Source organism: Saimiri boliviensis, chromosome 12, assembly GCF_048565385.1.
Source record: "Saimiri boliviensis isolate mSaiBol1 chromosome 12, mSaiBol1.pri, whole genome shotgun sequence".
Classification (NCBI taxonomy): Eukaryota; Metazoa; Chordata; class Mammalia; order Primates; family Cebidae; genus Saimiri; species Saimiri boliviensis.
In genome coordinates this window covers 4,842,014-4,863,537 of record NC_133460.1, presented here as the reverse complement: position 1 = coordinate 4,863,537, position 21,524 = coordinate 4,842,014, and the positions used below count along the sequence as shown (strand labels likewise).

Below are 21,524 nucleotides of genomic sequence, written 5' to 3'. Positions count from 1 at the left end.
TTGTAGAGATGATGCCTTGCAAACACCTCTAATTAACCTGCCTAGCAAAAGCAGAACCTTCTTCGGAGAGCAGGGAGAGTAGAAAAAAATAAAACTGACAAACAAGAAAACCGAGGAGTCTCTTTAGCAGGAAGGAGGGGTCATTTCAGGGAAATTGTTTTAATAATTCTTGTGTCCTGATATAAATTACTCATTTTTTTCTTATAAATCACTATATTCCTAGACTTCTTTCCAAAGCATAAGTCTTATACTGTGAGATACGCTCAAAAAAGAGAACATACTTCATTTGCTCTCCTATCCAGTTACTTCAAAACAGAACATTTCAAAAATAATAAATTCAGAGTGCAATAAAGGAAGGTTATTTGTTTTAATTGCACCATCGATTCAGCAAAGAAATAGCATCATCATGCCCAAAAAAGAAGAAATGACATAATCTGAAAATAACATAAAAAACTTTAAAATTTAGTTTTAGTTTTAAAACACCTTATTCTCTCCATCCTTTTTTTCTTTTTAATCATGGACTAATATGTCATAATAGGCTGTATGTGTCAAAGGAAAGATATTTGGGAATCAAGGATCTAATTCAAATGTTTTATTTTGTTCCTGATGGAAAATTCCAAACTGGCTTTTCAAACCTTTCAGTAATACATGGAATCCTGAAGAAAAAGTTGCTTCCTAGAATATGTTGCTCTGTTCAACCTGTATTTGTGTCTTTTTCCTCTAATGTGGATTTAAAAACAATGAAGAGAGACAGGCACTACTTGGATATTTTGTTGGGACCAATTCCCTTCTTTTCTGATGTTATGTAAATGGATACTCATCAAAACAAAAGAGGCATTTTTGATATTTTTGGTGATAAATTGCAAACAGGAGTCAAAGGTGAGTCCTCTTCCTCAATCCCAGTGCCAGTGTTAGAGTGGGCTTGCTTTCTTTTCTTTTCTATTTTTTTTTTTTTTTTTTTTTGAGATGGAGTTTTGTTCTTGTTGCCCAGGCTGCAGTGCAGTGGTGCCTTCTTGGTTCACTGCATCCTCCACCTTCTGAGTTCAAGTGATTCGCCAGCCTCAGCCTCCCGAGTAGCTGGGATTACAGGTGTGCACCACCATGCCCGGCTAACCTTAGTATTTTTAGTAGCGATGAGGTTTTGCCATGGTGACCAGGCTGGTCTTAAACTCCAGGCCCAAGTGATCTGCCCACCTTGGCCTCCCAAAGTGTTGGGGTTATAGGAGTGAGCCACCACACCCAGCCTGGAGTGGTTTTCCAAGTACTTACATTAATTACTTAAATAATATGTGTTCATTGTAGATAGCATGAAAAATACAGAAAAACAAAGAAAAATCATTTCTAATTTTACTGCCGTTTATGATTACCGTGTACCATTTTGATCTTTGTAGTCCCATACACCCAGGCACCTTCCTATTTCTTAACATTTATTTAACCCATGGTTAGCAATTTGCTACTGTGCTCCGGAAGTTGTATCAGGTGTTAGAAATACACTGTAATCCCAGCACTTTGGGAGGCCGAGGCGGGTGGATCACGAGGTCGAGAGATCGAGACCATCCTGGTCAACATGGTGAAACCCCGTCTCTACTATAAATACAAAAAATTAGCTGGGCATGGTGGCGCGTGCCTGTAATCCCAGCTACTCAGGAGGCTGAGGCGGGAGAATTGCCTGAACCCAGGAGGCGGAGGTTGCGGTGAGCCGAGATCGCGCCATTGCACTCCAGCCTGGGTAACAAGAGCGAAACTCCGTCTCAAAAAAAAAAAAAAAAAAAAAAAAAAAAAAAAAAAGAAATACAATTTGTGTTAATCTTTAGATCATATTTTTGTGATCTAGTGTTTTTTAATTTACTAAGATACTATGCACTGAGATTTTTAATTCTTGATGATGTACGATTACAACACAGTATTCCCCAATTCCTTTAATTAATAAGTTCATTTTGCCTTCTCACTTTGTCTCTCATTTGCTATTTTATCACCTTCACAAATGGGCTTATTTGTTGCATTTTTTTCCTGCTTTATTTGTAAGCAGTATTAGATAACAGTTGGACACTGAGAATTTTCAGGTACAATTACGTTCTCTCTCTTTGGTGTGTAGGCTTCTTTCTTCCTGCGATGTCTTTTGCCTTCTAAGTAACTTAGTGTTAAAACATTACATAAAAAAGTCAACCCATTTGGTTCTTGCCTATTCATGTCTAAATCATGGAGGGAATGCATTGAAAAAAAAAATCAGGGAAAAAAAGAGTAATATTGACTAGCATAACATCTTGGAATAAATCTGGTAAGAAAAGGATTGAAATGGAAGCTAGAAAGTGATATTTTTATGCAAAATAATTCCTCTCTCCTTTTCTTTCTCCAGCTCTTTTTCTATCTAATAAGCATTTTTCTTTATATTATAAAACAGTTTTGCTCACCTTATCTCTGGTAGTTCTTTATTACTTCAATCTCTTCTCATTATTTTTTAATGTTCAGGAAATGTAAGCTGCTTTCCTACCACTTTTCATTTTTGTGGATAGGGTGGCTGATGGACTTTAAGTTTCAAGCTATGATGAAACAAGAAAATACATCACTTCTTACAGGGTAATAATGGAACTCTGTTGATGGGTCTAATAAAGAAGAAAGAAAATCAAACTTTATCCATCATCTCTGTGACTTCTGCTGTCTTTCACATCTGCATCTTTGTGTTAAGTAAAAAATACATAATGCAAAAAGTGTGTTCACAAGGGGCTTTTTTTTTTTTTTTAAAGGTTAGGGTTGTCTAAGATGGTGACTTTTGTGTGCATAGCACTTGCCATACAAAGCATCATGGTAAGGAAACAGGCCCTTAAGGGTCATTAGCTTCATGACAATATCTAAAGGTCATACTGTTTTAAGCTTACAAAAAAACCCTCTAGTTAGAGTCTGTGTTAGCTGTGTTTAAAAAACAAAAATTCCATGTCTTGCTATTATTACGAGTTTGTATTTAACGATTGCATTCTAACCAGCGGGAACACTTCCAGTGGGAATTTCCTATAAAGCAGTCAGCTTTTAGCTTGGAGATGTACTAAATGCAGATGTTTTGGGGATTCTCATCTTGGTCTGGCAAAGAAAAGCATGAAGCTCTATAAGTCTTTCTGTAGGAAAATAAAATAGAATTTTTTATTTTCCTTCTTTTTTTTTTTTTTTTTTTTTTTTTTTTTACCTTTCTGATGAGCATGGGTGGAGGAAGGGGAGCTTCTTCTGGAACATTTGTGGCTCTCATGATGATTTTGTACAAGGAATAATCTCTCTTGGTTATTCTTTTTAATTCTCTTGATTCTCTTTAATGACCTTATAATCCAGAATTTTTTTCATAGGAGAAACTAGTGAGAATTAAGAGAAGAAAGGGAGCCTGGCATGGTGGCTTACTCGTGTAATCTCAGCACTTTGGGAGGCCAAGGCAGGCGGATCGCCTGAGGTCAGGGGTTCAAGGCCAGCTTGACCAACATGGCAAAGCATTATTTCTACTAAAAATACAAAAATAAGCTGGGCTTGGTGGTACAGGCCTGTGGTCCCAGGTACTCAGGAGGCAGAGACAGGGAGGATCGCTTGAACCCAGGAGGCAGAGGTTACAGTGAGCTGGGATTGTGCCACTGCACTCCAGCCTGGGCATCAGACCACAAGACTCCATCTCACAAACAGAGAAGGGACAAGAAGAAAGGTATCCAACAGATATTTATCAATTAATGTGTCAATTACCCATGGCATCATTACCTTCAGATTTTCTCAGGGCAAGCCTTGTTTATTCCTTAATCCCGGTATAGTTATTAATATCCCCCTTTCTTCTGACAGGTGTCCCAGTTTCAATGATGTATTAAACCGTCATTCCGTAACAGCCCTCTTAAACAAGAGAGTAAGCAAATTTAGAAGTCAAGCCTCCAGAACTGTGACTCAGACAAATTTGTAATTGAATTCTGATTTGCCTACTTGATTCTTCTGAGAAGTTAAAACTGCTAGATCTGAATTACCTTGTTTGAAAAATAGGTTGAATAGTAATGTTTTCGCCATATGGGTGTTGATAAAATTAATATGAGCAATTTTGATCAAAGTACCTGATAAATAGTAAACACTCATTTCACATTAGCGAATATTAATTCCTGTTTGTTTTTTCATTAAAGTCTCACAATGCTACATGTCGCAGCGTCTAGGTCATTTAATTTATAGAAACAGAAGTACTTCCTGGTCAGCAGCAGTGGGTATAGGAAGTGGTTTATCATAAGAAGATGGACAAAGAAAGTGGTTTGCTGAAACAAGAGGGGTTTGTCTATGATAGGTAAGTGTAAAGGGACTGTGGTTCTAGAGACGTTTCTGTAAGTTTTCATGTGGGTTAGTGTTCTAACCGGTAAAGTTGCCGGGGCCAGATAGGAAAATCAGATTCAAGCCAGTGCTTCATATATATTGGCTTATGATTTTTCTTATTTTTCTTTTTGAGACAGACTCTCACTCTGTTGCCCAGGCTGGAGTGTGGCGGTGTGATCTCAGCTCACTGCAGTCTCTCCTTCCTGGGTTGAAGTGGTTCTTCTGCTGCAGCCTCCCTGGGAGCTGGGGTTACAGATGCCCACCACCATGCCCAGCTGATTTTTGTATTTTTAGTAGACATGGGGTTTCACCTCATTGTCCAGGCTGATCTTGAACTCCTGACCTCGGGTGATTCACCCACCTCGGCCTCCCAAAGTGCTGCGATTACAGGCATGAGCCACTGCACCAAGCTAATATTTCTTGAAGATAGATGATAGGATTGCATGTTTTTGCCCCCTGAAAGATGGGCTTGGCTATGTGACTTACTTTGACTAATAAAACATACAGGGAGGTGGTATGACTGTCTTTTGGGTGGATGATTGATGTGACATTTTGTGATTTACCACATTCTCTAGCCCTTGCCTTAGAGATTTTGGATGCATGAGTTGAGATAAACCCTCTGTGGGCTTATGTCCCTGAGTGACTTCAAAAAGCAAAAGTTCTAGCCAACCTGTATTGGGTACGTGGCACGGGTGAGAAAATATTGTTATAAGCCACTGACTTCAGGGGCTGTTTATTACAGCAGCGTCATGTGGCCCATACTGCTTGCTTTTCCTATCTTCTCCTTCCTTTGGACTCTCATCTCTTCCTTCTCCCACTTACTATTATCACCAACATTTACTGAGCAACTACTTTGTGCAGAGTGCTTAGTGTCAATATGTTCTTCATAAGAACCTTATCAAGTAAACACTTTTTTTTATGTTGACACTGGCAGATGAAGAAATGGGCTCAGAGGGTCACTGGTCACAAATCCCACAGTAGTAGGCAGAGAAATTGTCAAACACAGGTCTTTCTCACTCCAGATTCTGTTATTAACTGTTGTGCTGTCTGCCTTGTGTTAGGAAGGTATTTACTTTGTCTTTTGACTGTTTTTATGTAAATGTGCTGAGTTTTTCAATGCATACAAAAGGATTTTCTGAGAACTTCTTGTTCAGAAAAGAAAAGGAGATTAACATGAATTCTGTGCAGAGTAGAATGAAATAGAGAAAGGGAGAAAATAAAAAATACCAGAATCAGTTATCAGCTCTGATGTCTTAGAAGTAGGATTCTTATCCTTCTCAAAACAAATTCTAAGACACACATTGATGCAATTTGCAAAGCTATGTAACTCTAGAGAGCCGTGTTGACTGATTGGAAATGGGTAAAATTCTAAACAACGTCAGCTTGGTGTGCAATTTCCAACTACTTAATTCTGGTTGGTTTTGAAGACACATGAACTGACTGCTTCATGGGAATAGGAATGAAGGGGAATCTGTTCAGAAGGTAGATGCCTCCCCATACTAAGAACAATCCAAAGCCATAAATTATTTATATCATCTCAGTACCTGGTGGACTGCTCATTAGTCTTAAGGCCTATAAAATAAGGGATCAGAGGAACATTTCTATGTTGATGCTATGAGATCTGTGCATTCTTGGTCTCAGTTGACACTGTGAGTTTTAAAATTATTAAATTGACAATTTACTAATCTTTACTTTTGGATGATCATCATAATGACGATTTTTGCAGAACTCTTGGACCACCTTGTTTTCACAAGGTGCTAAGCAGTGAGTTCAGGGTTTGGCCTAAAAACCGTATTTCATGTAGAAATTTGCAGGCAGAATAAAGAGAGTTAACATCCTTGGGTGGGGCAGAGAAGGAGCGAGTATGGCGTTCCCTTCGGTCACTTGAAAAAATCGGTGTCTTTTCCCTTGTCAGCACTACTGAAATTCAGCACTGCTACGAAACAGAAATCTGATGTTCCAGGATGCTCCCATTGGACTTTCAGATATCTCCTTTGCATTTTGATAGTTTCAGCAAGTCATACCTCACTTTTGATACCTATAAATATCTAGGGTTTTAGTTGACGCACGTCTGGCTTGCTTTACAACAAGGATTTAAGAGCTTCGCGATATTATTTGCCATGAATAATTGCAAGTGGAACACAGTGGATCACCTTGTATAATTTTGCAGGCTGGTTTTAATTTCAGGTTTGACTGTTATATTGTAGCTTTGCAAAGCAATAACAAAAAAAATCATAATTTAGATTAGCAGAAACAAAACAAATGATGATGGGAATATTACCATAACCATAATTTTACAGCGCAGTTTAATTATTTGGTTCAGTAATGTTCAATAATTATTTCAACACCAAAATTCCTCCCCACCCCAGCCCCTCAACAAACTAAACAACTGTTTCACTACTGGCAACTAATTTATAAGGCAATTTCAGATTCTTATGACTTCTTGTCTCTCTGAGATTTATAGTCACTAATAAAAGGCCCTTACTTTGAGAGGCATGAATTAAAACTCATTTATAAAGAGAATAAAAATTCAGTGTTTTTCCAGTTCTATCCAGAAGCATCCATATTCCTCGAGACTTGGATATAAGTGGATGAAGCCCAGTGTCAGGTGAACAACAGGTGCTCATTAAATATTGGAAAGTGAATGAACTCACAGATGCATATAAAGTAGACAGTCGTATGAATGGACCAGTTAATTTATCTTCCTCCTTACTTTCTTTTGGATGGAATTTGATGAAGGTATTTTTCTTTTCTTTTTTTGTGTGTGAATAAACAAACTGAAGTTTAATTCCATGTGTCTGAACATCACTTTATTATTATTTTAATAGAATCTCACTCTGTCACCCAGGCTGGAGTGCATTGCCATGATCTTGGCTTACTGTAACCTCCACCTCTTAGGTTCAAACCATTCTCCTGCATCGGCTTCCCATGTAGCTGGGATTACAGACGTGTGCCACCATGTCTGGCTAATTTTTCTGTTTTTAGTGGACATCGAGTTTTACCATGTTGGCCAGGCTGGTCTCAAACTCCTGAGCTGAAGTAATTTGCCTGCTTTGGCTTCCCAAAGTGCTGGGATTACAGGCCTGAGCTATCCCACCCAGCCTGAAAATCACTCTTGACTCTTTCATTACCTTTATCCCTCATGCCCAAAGATCAAGTCCAATAGATTGTCCCCTCTTAATTATAGATGGAAACTCTTTGCTTCTCTCCATTCTACTTCTGTTCTTCTGGCCAAAGCCACACTTCCTCCTTGCCTGGAGTGCTGTTAACACTTCTAAACTGGCCTTTCTTCCTTCACACTAGCCCCCATTAATCTATTCTCCATATACCAGTGAGAGTGATTTCCTGGTCCATGATCACCATCATTCTTGCTGAAATTTCTACTTTGGCTTCTGCTGATTTTAGGATCGTGTCTAGAAATTCTGTCCCTGGTCCTCAAGGTGCAGTTGTGGCCTAGACTATCCTGTCCTGAATCCACATCTGAGAGCACTTTCTCACAATCCAGGCTCTTCGAGAGAGTATGTGTGTGCACGTGGGTGTGTGTGTGCATGTGTTTCCCTCGGTAGAGAGTGAGGATCTCCGAAACCACTTTGTATGATCAGTCCCGTTGTTCATTATGATTGTGTGTGGGCACCACTTCTGAAAATGCTTCTCAGTTAATTAGCTGCCTTTGTCTTTTCATAGCACCATTGGAGTGCCCAGTAATGGTACCTGCGATGTCTTACTTTGATACCCTTTCTGTTCCACCAACTGGAAAATGGTGAGAACAGTGCTCTGTCTGTCTTAGTCACCAGCTTATGCTCAGCACACAGCATGGTTGCTAGCACACAGCACAGACTTAATAGTTGTTGTATAAATGAATAAAACATATCTATTCAGAGCGATAACTTGGGGCAGTTTTGCTTCTCTGCAGTCTGTCTCCCTCCCTTCCTTCCTCCCCTCTCTCTGCTTTTCTCTTTCTCTCTTTCTCATAGTAATAATATCTTTACTGTGATCATAGCTCTTTTTTTTTAACCTATTACCTTTTAACACTTTATGAACTATTCCTAAAATCTCAACTTAGAAAGCAACTGAATTAGCCCCTTTCTGTAGGATTCAGGCTTCCATGAATTCCGTACTATTTTCTTATTTTAAAGTATTGTTCCTATTTATATTGGAAGCATTCTTTAAAAAGAGAAAAAAGCATTTGGAAGAACAACAAAACACCTAGGTAATGTGCCACTACGTTAAATATTCCTACAGTGGCAACAATTAAAATAGAATCATTGCACACTTTCACTGCTAGCAAAATTATAATGCAGGATGAGCTAGATTTACAGTTGTCTCAAAACCTGCTGCCTTCGTTCTTCATGAGTTAAAAATGCAAATAATAATAATAATAACAATAGAGATAGAGATGAATTGATTGCATCAAACAAAATGGTTAAACTCTGTTTGGGTCTTTAAAAGAGTTAAGAGAATATAACCTTTCAAAAACTCCATGTTCCATAAAAATAGTGTTATTAGGAAGAAAGTCATACTTCTCCGTAACCTCCCTGACACTTGCTCTGTTTGACTTCCCCAGCCGCAGCTGGTCTTGAGTATAATGCCATTGATTTTGAGAGATTTTACAAAGATAATTAGATATACTGGAGTGTGTTCTATATTCTCAACATTTCTGAGGCTATGCAAAGCCACCGAAACTTTTGAAATATGTACCTGGTGTTTCTCACTTGAGAAACTTTTAGTTTCTATGCACTGGAAAAAAAAAAAAAATCTATAGCAAGCCTTCCTCCTGAAGTAAGAAGAAGGAATAAACGATGAGTAGAGATTTTGTCCCCCTTTTTCATTTATGTAAACAAATGTATGAAATGGATGTTTAATTTATGCATTAGTTATCTCAGTCCCAAAGCATAACTCTTCCAACACCTTGAGCTTCCTTATGTTGGAAGGGGAAAAAGAGTGCAAAATCATTAGAAACATGATTATGCTTTAATTTAGGTCTTTTAGTTATGTAAGCAGGATGCAATTAAACAAGAAGTGCTCGCTATGACTACATATTTCAAATAGGCTTTCAATTTCTCAGTTTTATGTGTATCTTCTGCAATTGCATGAAGCTTCCTCAAGGCTATGACCGTGAATTATAGCTGTGTTCTTGTAATTGTTTTCAGCTTAAAAAAAGAAAAACTTCGCTGCATAAACTATTGAGTTAAACACATTACACATCTAGTGTTTATTGGGCTTCTGTGAGATTTTACACCCGCCATGGGATTCTCTCCATTCATAGATTTAGATGGAAAATCCTCATCGTCACCGTTACTGTCATTCTCTCATTGTCGTCATCACCATGAGAATCGAATGCACGAGCGTTATCTTCCTTAATCGTTGCAGCAACTCTGTGATCTTCATTATCCCCATATTCCAGATGTGGAATCCGAGGCTTTGAAACATTAACTTGCATAAAGTCAGACAGCTAGAAAGTGTAGGGTCTAAAATAGGAAACCGGCGCTCATTTCGGCAGCACCTATACTAACATTGGAATGAAACAGAGAAGATCAGCAGGGCCCCATGTCCAACGATGACATGGGAATGTGTGAAGCATTTCATAGTTTTATGAACGCAGAAATACCAGTTGATCGAGTATCTACCAAGAGGAAAATAAGTCATCATAGAAAAAAGACACTTGCACATACATGTTTGTAGCAGCACAATTTGCAATTGCAAAAATGGGGAACCAGCCCACATGCCCATCAGTGAACAAGTCGATAAAGAAAGTGTGGTATGTGTATTACACACACACATACACACACAAACACACACACACACACACACACACACACACACACCATAGAATATACTAGGCTATAAAAAAGAATGAAAGAGGCCAGGAGCAGTGGCTCACACCTATAGTCCTAGCACTTTGGCAGGCTGAGCCAAGTGGATCACCTGAGGTCAGGAGTTTCAGACCAGCCTGGCCAACGTGGTAAAACCCCGTGTCCCCTAAATATACAAAATTAGCCAGGTGTGGTGATGCGTGGCTGTAGTCCAAGCTATTCAGAAAGCTGAGGCAGGAGAATAGTTTGAACCTGGGACATGGAGGTTGCAGTGAGCGAAGATTGTACCGCTGCACTCTAGCCTATTTGGGAGACCAAGACTACATCAAAAAAAAAAAAAAAAGAAAAAGAAAAAAAAAGAAAAAAATGGTATTTGCAGCAACCTGGATAAAGGTGGAGGCCATTATTCTAAGTGAAGTGACTCGGGAATGGAAAACCATCTCATAGCTTAGCTCCCTTCCACTTATAAAGGTTTTCCATTCCTGAGTTAGTTAACATTAGATTAATGTGCTTACATATTCTCACTTAGAAGTGTGAGCTAAGCTATGAGGATGTAAAGGCTTAAGAATGATATAATGGATTGTGAGGACTTTGGGGGAAGGGTGGGAGGGGGTGAGGGGTGATGGGTGCACCCAAATCTCAGAAATCACACCTAAAGAACTTACCCATGAAACGAACACCATCTGTTCCTCCAAAACTATTGAAATATAATAATAAAAGAGCAACGTTGTTTAAAGAAAAGATAAGAAACCAAGAAGCCTGGCTTCACAACCCATGCAACTAATCTGAAAAATGATTCCAAGTTGGGCAGAAAATGGGGAGAAGCTGTCAGTGGGAACAGGTGTGTTCAAGGAAAGCGGGAGAAATGTTAAGAACTCAAAAGCTAGGTTGTAGTGTTACCAATTGATTGTGTTACCCTGACTCAGCTACTTAGAGTGTTTAATCATAGAATGCCTATGATGCTTGTGCACATGATTGACTTCTTTATAGTCAGCATAGTGCTACTGTTGATCATGATACTATGACTGTTGTAATTCAGGAAATTTCAGTGTCTCTGAAAACTTTTCGGTTGTCTAAGTAATACAACTCATGATGGTGGGGGTGAGTTTTTTAGAGAAATGTTTATATTTTAATCTGTCCTTTAGACACAGAGCTTTGATCTCTCCTGTCCACTGTGACCTGTGTCTCTCAAGTTGGAAGTGGTTTCTGAGGTCTCAGTTGTAATGTGTGGTTTTTTCATGTGACTCGTACAGACTGGCTGAGAGTCTTGGATGTTTTTGACTCACCATTAACTGCAGCACATATCAATTCAGAGCTCTGGCAAAGACTGCCAATTATGTTTATGTCTGAAGCAAGGCCATGGTTAAGGAAAATAGTAGACTTGTTAAGGCCTTGTTTATTTCAGCAGAGAAAGTTAGAGTTGACCCACATCTGGATAAAAGTGATTTAAATGTAGAAGTTACATTATCTTGATGACCCTCAGGTCCCTTTGTCTAATAGCCTAAATGAATCAGTACCAAAGTTGGGCATGGTGGCCCATGTCTGTAACACCAGCACTTTGGGAGGCTATGGTGGGAGGACCATTTGAGGCCACGAGTTCAAGACCAGCCTAGGAAACAGGGTGAAACCCCATCTCTGCAAAAAATTAGGTAGTTATGGTGGTGCATATTTGGAGTCCAGGCTACTTAAAGGCCTGAGGTGGGAGGATCACTTGAACTTGGGAGGTGGAGGTTGCAGTGAGCTGTGATCATGTTGCCGCACTTCAGCCTGGGTGACAGAGTGGACCCTATGTCAAAAAATAATAATTAAATTTTAAACAAAATTAAGCTGACATGGTAACACACATCTGCAGTGCTAGCATCTCAGGAAGCTGAGGCAGGAGGATCACTTGATCTAGGAGAAGCCCAGGAGATTGAGGCTGCAGTGAGCTATGATTGCACCATTGCACTCCAGCCTGGGCAACAGAAGGAGAAAGACCCTATCTCAAAAAGCAAAGCAAAACAAAACAAAAAGAATCATCAACACAATCAGTCTAAGGTTACTTACATCTGGTCTTTCTATTCTTGGGAATCATCCTGGAATCATGTAATTGCTTCCTGGTAACCATATTCATTGGACAATGAATGGATTGTTGACTTTTCCACCATCAAAGAAAAATAATAATACCATCCAACCCCCAAAATGAGCCTGTATTCTATGCAGAGTTAATTAGCTGAAACAAAGTCACTCTCCATAAAGGAAGTGATGTCAGAAATAACCACCTTGGTTTTTGTCACTGTTTTATCTTCACATAGCATTGTACCTAGCACATAGTAGGCACTTGATAAACATTTGTTTGCAAGAAATTAAACCACTTCTATAAAAATTAATAGACTGAAAAGGTTTGGACTTTATGATGCAGTATACTAGAATAAAAGACTTGAGCCGGGCAGGCTCAAGCCTGTAATCCCAGCACTTTGGGAGGCTGAGACGGGTGGATCACGAGGTCAAGAGATCGAGACCATCCTGGTCAACATGGCGAAACCCCATCTCTACTAAAAAAAAATACAAAAAATTAGCTGGGCATGGTGGCGCATGCCTGTAATCCCAACTACTCAGGAGGCTGAGGCAGGAGAATTGCCTGAACCCAGGAGGCGGAGGTTGCGGTGAGCCGAGATCGTGCCATTGCACTCCAGCCTGGGTAACAAAAGCAAAACTCCGTCTCAAAAAAAAAAAAGACTTGAGTTTGTTTTATTTTCCTCAGAGTATGTTTCATAGCTAGGGTTCTATTTCTTAATCTTGGCTGGAACTAAGGACGTTTTTATCTGTCATCTGATCCAGAAAGAACCCATAGTCCCTGCATGGTAATTAGTGCTTTTTTTCTTATTTATGCTTGCATTACAAGAGAACATGACCACACTGCCATGTGTGTACCTATGCAACAATCTTGCTTGTTCTTCACATGTACCCCAAAACCTAAAATGCAATTAAAAAAAAAAAGAAAACATGAAATAACTGTATCTCCTAAAACTGACCGAAAGATGGATTTTAGACCTGAGCAATGGAAGTGGGGTTGGCATTCATCATAGTGCAAATGGGAAAGTGCTTTTAGCCCACCAAATACTGGGTACACTATGCTAACCTTTTTTCTAGTTTCTGAAATGTTTATGGAAGAATAATTTGTAGAATAATGAATATAGTTTTCCAGTGGAGCAACAAATGCACACTATATTTCTGCTATTGTTTCTTATTAAATATTCATATGTAATATTTTGTGTTGCTTCATAACTGGCCATTTACCGGTGCTTAACAAGCATAGACAGTCCCACTGAAGAAAAATAACACCAAACAACAGTAAACAAAAGAGCAAACAAATGAAGAAAAGATATCTTACTTCTGCAGCAGTTACATTTAAAAAGTGTGTTTAACATTTTTAATACAGTCCATATTTCATAAATTCCACATGTTGACATGTCCTAGAGAAAGATGGATGGGTTGACTTGGTGGTATGCCTCTATCTAGTTTTATGTGTGCATCTGGCAGAGCTAATCTTTACTTCCCTTTAGCAGAACACAGAAAATGTAATTCTCTAATAACTGACATAACTGCATCATCTTCCAATATGGACTGCATTATTAAATCACAAAGACAGGCAAAACCAGAGTAGTGGGGAAGCTTGACTTCTACTTGATATCAGACCATAAAATGCCTCCTTACTGTGACCCAAAGGAAACAGAGCATTGACTCTGAGTGCTTGGAATTTGGAACAACTTCTGAATTCACAGCTACAGAGCTGTGTGTGTGTGTGCACCGGCCTCTGTCTTCGCATTTGCATACTGCTTTAGAGTTCACAGAGCATTTTTATGGACAAGACCACCGTGTTATAGTCGAGGAAGGATTGCTATTCTCTGTATATGATGAGAAAAGAGAGGGCCAAAGAAATTTCCAATATGGTACAAATTATTTCTTGCAGTACTTTAAATTGTATACATTGCTTTAACACATACAGTTAGGTTTTGCTTCTGTAACTGGGAGAATAATTCATCTAGCAGTCTTCTTCCTATCTCCAAAATACCCATTCAAAGACAATAGAGAAGGGGTTGCCTCCAGACTAAGAACTTAGATTTTTTGCAAATGGTAGTTGCAAAACGTACACAGTCATGGATTCGCAAAAAGCAGGGGATACGGGTTGTGGAGAGCCTAGTCATTCTGCTTAAGCGTATAGGAGGAATTTCAAGATGTTGTTGCTTCTCGGAGGGATAGAGCTGAAGGACACATTAAGGGTCGGAGAGAGAGAAGAGAGAATGGCTGAGATATGTGTTGGTTTGTATGCAAGGATTTCTAAGAGTAGTGATATCTAATGTTTGTGCTGCTACACTGTAAATCCTTCAACTTCCCCAAGCAATGTATTGTATGGTCACCATGTGGGCTTATCAACAAGTATTCCATCTCCTCCCTGCTGGACGCTGCTGGAAATGCTTGTGGTTTTAGTGGGGCCAGGAGACTAGTTCTGGCCAATGAGCTATAAATGAAAGTGACAAGTGCTGGAACATTTTATTGCTGATGCAAGAGTTTCTAGAAATTTCTTATTCCTCTGACATGGTGGCTAGAAATATTTGAGATGATGATTTTTCCTTCATCCTAGATTGCTGAGAGTCTTTGAGAAGCAATATCACCTTGTCTCATTGCACCACATCCATGATGGACGTGTGATATGAGCAAGAAATAAACTCTCGTTATTCCTAAACCTTTTTGATTTCAGAGTCATTTATTGCCACAGCATGGCCTGGTATATTCTGACTGACACATAGGGTGTCTTCATGTGGACATTTTGTTTGTTTGTGTGTTTGTTGTCAAGGAAAGTCACTGCGGTTCGTGTTAGCCTCAGTTTAATTCAGAGGTAAATGAACAGCAAGAAACATAGCAGAAACTCAGCAAGGGCAAGAAATGGAAACTTGATATATCACGTGAGAGCGTAAGGCCCCTGACAATCTGCAGAAATTTTAAAAAGTGCTTTGGACTTTTCACAAAATGTAGAAGGGGTGTCTGGAAAAAGTCTATTCTAAGGATCAGAGAGAAATTAGCAGCTATCTTTGATAGTTCTCCCAGTACGTTCGTTTTTCAAGTTAAAGAGAAGGATAGGATTTTTTTTTTTCTTGTATTAGAGGAGGAAATTAAAATTGAGATAAATATAATGACTTGTATAAGGTCCTACAAATGCTAATAAGCAAAGCCCTGATTACTAAATTATTTGATCACAAGTGTAGTGGTGTTTCAGTCCACTCTTTCGAGAAGTTTTCAGAAAGCCAGCTAACTAATAGCCTGAATATATTGTAGTTTGACCTTCATTTTAGCAGGATGGGCAAATCGTTGACAAAATGGTTGCAGGAATACCAGCCCTTTTAATAAGTTTTCCAGTAATATGATATTTTTATTATTATTCAATGAATTGATTTTGTGGATTGGCTTTCAGGGAATTTATTTATCAGCCTATCAGCCTATTTCCTGAAGGGCAGCTCAACACTATGTGCTGTAAATGTTATTTGCTATAATTAACTTCACTCCGTCTCCTATCTTTCCTAACCTCATCTCTCTTCTCTGCCCTATTTATATTTATTGGATGCTCTGGTATGTAATTATTAGAAGTTTCCCTTCACTTTTAAAACTGTTATTTCGTCTTTGTATATATCATTTATTGATGGCCCCATCATGACCTTCACTGCAATTGACATACTGGTTTGCTATAAAGTTACAGATAGGTTAATTAGATTATTCACTATACAGGTAGATGCACCATAAATATCCATTGTCATTTTTAAAGCCAGTATCATCCACAAAACATCAGTATGTCAGGAGATGTTTTAGGAGCTTCAGGTAAGGTCCAGTTGTGTTATTCTACTTAACTATGTTCTACATCCCTGTTTAATCACAATATTCTTTCCTGTGGAGGTCACTTCAGCCTCTGAATCCTACTTAACAATGTTCCTGGTCCTTACTACCACTCCCCCTTATTTGACTTTGGAATGGAAGCATTTTTGCCTTCCCTGTTCTGTTTATGGTGCTAAATTTACAAAAAGGTTTGAGATATTTTGAATTATCTTGTAAAAATGTGAATCTTGCCTGAGTTAAATTTGATAACTTCCCTTAAAATATTATTTAAATTTTCATTGCGTAATTTCTTTTATCTGTTCAATGCCCTTTCCACCTCTGTATCTGTTAATCTTCTAAAATAGTCTCAGTCTTTCACACTTGTAGTCCCTCTGTTTGCTCCATCTATGCAACTAAACTCTCTTCCAGATTCAACTCCTTTCTCCTCAAGGGTCTTCCTGGTAGTCCCCTGACTTTCCAAGTTATTTCTTGTCAGTAGCTGGTGGTAGATGCACAGCTCTTTAATCATGGGATATTTCATCAAAATCTGTGTAATCCTTGAGGGCATAAAGAGCAAAATTTGCCTCCTGGGGCAGTAGCATGACAAGAAGGTTAAGAACGGAATTAACCATGGGAGAAAAATAAGACCTAAGGTTGTCTGGGCAGATGAGGCAGGCAGAGAGAGCGCCTCCACTGTTCCTGACCACTGCTTTGGTTTGCAGTAATATTCCTTCCCACTCCAATCACTGCAAGCCACTGCGCTGCTGCAGGGATGAACATGTGATCCAGGTCCAGCCAATCAGGGTTTGCTCTTCTCCTGTGTTGATGTTTGGTCCAGGGTGGACGTGTGATACAAGCTGGGCCAGGTAGAGAGATTTCCTGAAACCTTGCTAGTCAGGTTAGACAGCTTCAGAAATGTGAACTCAGAGGAGGCCAGAAGCTGTTTTGTGTGTGTGTGTGTGTGTGTGTGTGTGTGTGTGTACTCTTAAATGTGAACTGGAAGGAGCAGGGTGGGGAAGAAATGCACTAAAAAAAAAATGGATGAATAGAGTGCTGAGTTGTATGATGATCCAGAGTCAGTATGATTTCTTGAACGATGAGCATATTAGGATTGTGTTTGATTGTGTTGTATTATAATTAAGATGATTATATTTTTATTATAGTATGTCTTGTACTATTGGATGGATAAATCAATATATAAATGTTTTGGAATTGCTGGACAGCAAACTGTATACATTTTATGTGGTCGACAGAAATAAGCTACTTGAAGCTCTTGAGCAGAGTGATAAAAAGATGTAAATGCTACATTAGGAGATTCAGTCTATTAACAGTTTTTCAAGATGAATAGGCCAGTGAGAGCCTAGGCAGGGCTGAAACATATATAGCCTGTACCTTCTACCTTCCCCTCCTATGCCTGTGGCAGACATTGCTAATCAATCATGGCCCTCTTAGCCACTGAGTCTGAGCTGGCCTCAGCATCCTTCTCCATGCAGTGCTCCAGGCAGTGACTATAGATGATCAGAGTCGGCATGCAAAATGAAACCTATTTGCTCTCCCAAGCTCGCAGGCAAGGAGGATAGCCAGGAGTCTAAGCATTAATTAGATGTAATGTTCTCAAGATTAGACCTAGGTACGGAGAGAGCAAAGGAAGGGAGAAAATCTAATACTGACAGTATTAGTCTGCTTGGGCTACCATAACACAGTGCTACGGATTGGGTGGCTAAACAGTTTCTCTCACAGTTCTGAAGACTAAAAGTCCAGAATCAAGGTGTTGGCACATTGGTTCCTTCTGAAGGCTTTGACCGGAGGGTCTGCTCCAGGCCTCTCCCCGGCTGGTAGAGGGCCATCCACATAGGGAGCCTGTCCATCTTCACATCCTCTTCCTCTGTGTATGTCTGTGGCCAAATGTGCCTGCTCCTCCTCGTGTAAACACGCCAGTCATACTGGTCCCCACTCTGAGGACCTCATTTTAACTTGATTCCCTCTAAAGGTTCTGTTTTCTAATAAAGTCACATTCTGAAATGTTGGAGGTTAAGACTTCAACATATGAATTTGGGGAACAATTTAGCATATCACACTGGGTACTTACCATAAGCCAGGCGTGAGCTTATCTATCACCATTCACTTGAGCCTCAAAGCAGCCTACATACTGGATACTTTTATACTCCCTATTTTACCGAACAGGAAACTGAGGCTCAAAAATCTTAACAAATGTAGTAAAAGTTATACATCCATAGTTGCTGTATAACAGGATTCAGATGCAGGCTGCTACTGGTTGGTTGACATAGTATAAAAAGAAGGGAACCTGCGTATGTGTTAGAAATAAAGGAGAAATTTAAAAAAAAAAAAATTAAAATCACCAAAGTCTCTGGACTTGGTTTCTGGAAAAATGGTGATGTCAGTCTTGCTGTTTAATATTTCAATGGCCTCCTACTCCCTGCAGGTTAAGATGTAAATTATTTAGCAGGAAAATCAAGGCTGCTGATGGTCTTAGATGCCTCATTAATTCTGTCTCTAGCTGCTCTCCTCCTGGACACTCTGGTCCAGCAACTGTGGGCAATTTATTTGCAGTTCTCCACTGTGGGAAGAGGGAGAAGGCTTGGAGAGAACAGAGGATGATGGGGAAGAACCCCATGTACACTGCATCTCATCCTTGTTGTTTAAACTCGGGGCTACTTTGAGCAGTGAGCCGTATAATTGCAGTTCAGTCACTTAACCTCTCTGATTCTCTCTCTTCCCAACTGGTAGAATCAAGTAGTTTAATTATGCTCTTCCATACAACCACAGGGATCTCTGAGAAGATTAAATGAGATCATGTGTGGATGAGTGTGTTGGCTCATGCCCCTGATCACAACGCTTTGGGAGGCCAAGGCATGCAGATCACTAGTGGTCAAGAGTTCGAGACCAGCCTGGACAGGATGGTGGAAGCACATCTTTACTAAAAATACAGAATTAGCTTGGAATGGTGGTATGTACCTGAGGCAGGAGTATCGCTTGAACCCGGGAGCCGAGAAGGTTGCAGTGAGCTGAGATCCCGCCACTGCACTCCAGCCTTGGTGACAGAGTTAAACTCTGTCTCAATGTAAATAAATACATAATAAATGAGGTCATGCATATAGAGTCCTCAGCACAGCGTCTGGCACTTGGCAGGTGCCCCTTAGCTGTATGCATAGCAACCGTTCAGTCTGGGAGATTCGGAATGTAACATAATCTAGGGTAGCCAAAGAGACAAGTTCCTTAGCAAGCTAGAAACACAAGAGCAGGGTGCAGGTGGCATTCCTGAGGGTACCCGTTCTCTGTTTCTTTGCCCATTTTCAGAGACTTTATGTTCACTCCCAGGAGTGAACCACCATCTTCCTACCCCACTCCTGCTTTCCATTATACCTACCAGGAGTTATGAAAATTGGACTGGGATGTCTTCAGCAGCTTCTCTTCTTGTTTTAGCAATCAATAAATTGCCATTTCTAAAGGTGAGATTGTGAATTCTTAAGGCCAATCTGCAGATATTCTAGATGACCCATATGTCTTCTGGCATCGCTGTATTCATAGATGGCTTCTCAAAGAAACCATTATTAATGATGTAATTAGTATGAATGGCTACAGTATATATCAAGCAGATCATTAAGGCAGAGGTGGGGATGTAGCCATTTATATTAAAGATACATTTTATGTTCTGAACCCAAGCAATAGAGAGAAAGTACTTAGCTTAGAAGTCTCACTTTGCTACAGTGTGGATTTTATGTTTTAAATTGTCCTAGACAACCTTCTTGCTCGCTTAATGCAGCCCTTTGTCGGAGTCCTTGGGAATTTGAGTAAGTTAATAAGGCAGCTTTGTTTGTAAAAGCATATAATCAAGGAAATCACAGCCTTTAAGATCACAGATTTCAGAATCCAATCCATTTAATTAACGAGTCGCTTCTTGGACATTGGAAAAGCTTTTATTTGATTTCACTAGCTGCTTTCTCTTAGACACCCATCTGCAAGAATATTTACTTATAACTTGTGTAAAGGGATCTTCCTAAGGCAGATCGCCATATGTAACTGCTCCACTTACCTTTAAGGGAAAATATTGAAGTAACACCCTCAAGCTGTTCTACTCTGCGTTCCGATCTCAAAGCTAGATTTCTATCTTTGTAGTAAGTATTGAAACCTTGCCTCCCACATCCAGGCTGTTCAAATACAAGATAAAATAGTTTCTAAGAATGATAGAGTCCAAAAGTTTTCTATAGTTCTTAGAGATGTGAGCTGAAACACATGTTTTAGTGAAGAGGTTTTTTTTCTTCTTCTTTATGCCTCTTTTTTTCCCCTAGGAATTAATGTCCTTTGTAGTAGCCAAAATGTTAAATGTTTTTAATAAAAGCTGAGACTTAAGGTAGAGGGGAACATCTTTACCCCAGGTACAAATGACATTGCTTCTTGCTGAGTTCCCAAGTGCAGAGCAGATGGGGGGATTATGAAAACTGAGGAGTCACACACAAGGAGGGGGCGTTTTTCTTCTTCTGGCAAACTCATCCTCTTAAGGATCCACTGCAGAGGGGTGGCTGCTGTGTTATGCAAGCACCTTTAAGGAGCTGCAGAGGAAGAGAGGTGCCTGACGCTGGACCAACAGGAGCCACTGCAGACAGAAGCCGGTTCTGAGGCTCCTTCTGTTCACGGGGCATGTTTGCTGGCTCCCGTGCAATCAGCCGTGCTGCAGAGGCCAGGGCCCAGACAGCCCAGCAGTAAGTGCGTGTCCAGCTTTCCGAACTCTGGGTACTGCCACCCAGCTGCAGCTCGGAGCCTTGATTAACCGGGGCCGGGGACCTGGCATCTTGTTCCAAAGTCACTTGAAAACAGCTACTCTGCCCACACTCACTGCGAGTAACCACAGGTCTACAAAAGGGGTGAGGAAAGTAAAGTCTCTGCCTTTAGGGATCAGACGCTATTCTTCTTTTTACTAGTGGCTGCAAGCTGTTAAGCACCCACTGTTTGCAAGGAGCTGTATTTATGATATGTTGCAGGTACATCATCTCCTACGTTACCACAAGACCTCAAATATGTTTTATTACCCCCATTTTGGAGAAATTGTTTTTAAAAAACTAAACTAGCCAGGTGTGGTGGCTCATGCCTGTAATTCCAGCACTTGGGGATTGAGGCCAGGAGTTTGAGACCAGCCTGGATGACATGGCTAAACCCTGCCTCTACTAACAATACAAAAATTAGCTGGGTGTTGTGGCACACACCTATAGTCCCAGCTACTTGGAAGGCTGAAACAGCAGGACAATCACTTGAACCCAGAAGACAGAGATTGCAGTGAGCCCGCTGCGCTCCAGCCTGGATTGCTCCAGACAGCAAGACTCTGTCTCCAAAGAAAAAAGAAACATCCTGTGGAATTAAGTATTAAATGAGAAAACTGAGACCGCAACTCAGATCTGTCTTATCCTAAAGCTTTGGCTCTTTCCATTTTAATAATTAAAGTCATTTTTTTAAAAGCAGCAAAACTTTTATTTAATAGGAAACTTGCAGAAACTGACATAGACATGGATAAAACCGGGATGGCTTGGTTTGAAA

General features: G+C 39.9%; 1 protein-coding gene and 1 non-coding gene across 2 annotated transcripts in view; both read left to right on the top strand.

Moving 5' to 3' along the window:
• Positions 1-21,524, top strand: part of RBFOX1 (RNA binding fox-1 homolog 1) — a 2,539,409-nt gene that overhangs the window by 1,675,547 nt on the left and 842,338 nt on the right.
• LOC120367434 (U6 spliceosomal RNA) lies at positions 9,799-9,906 on the top strand. Its single transcript, XR_005581824.2, has one exon. It is a non-coding gene; the product is annotated as a U6 spliceosomal RNA (small nuclear RNA).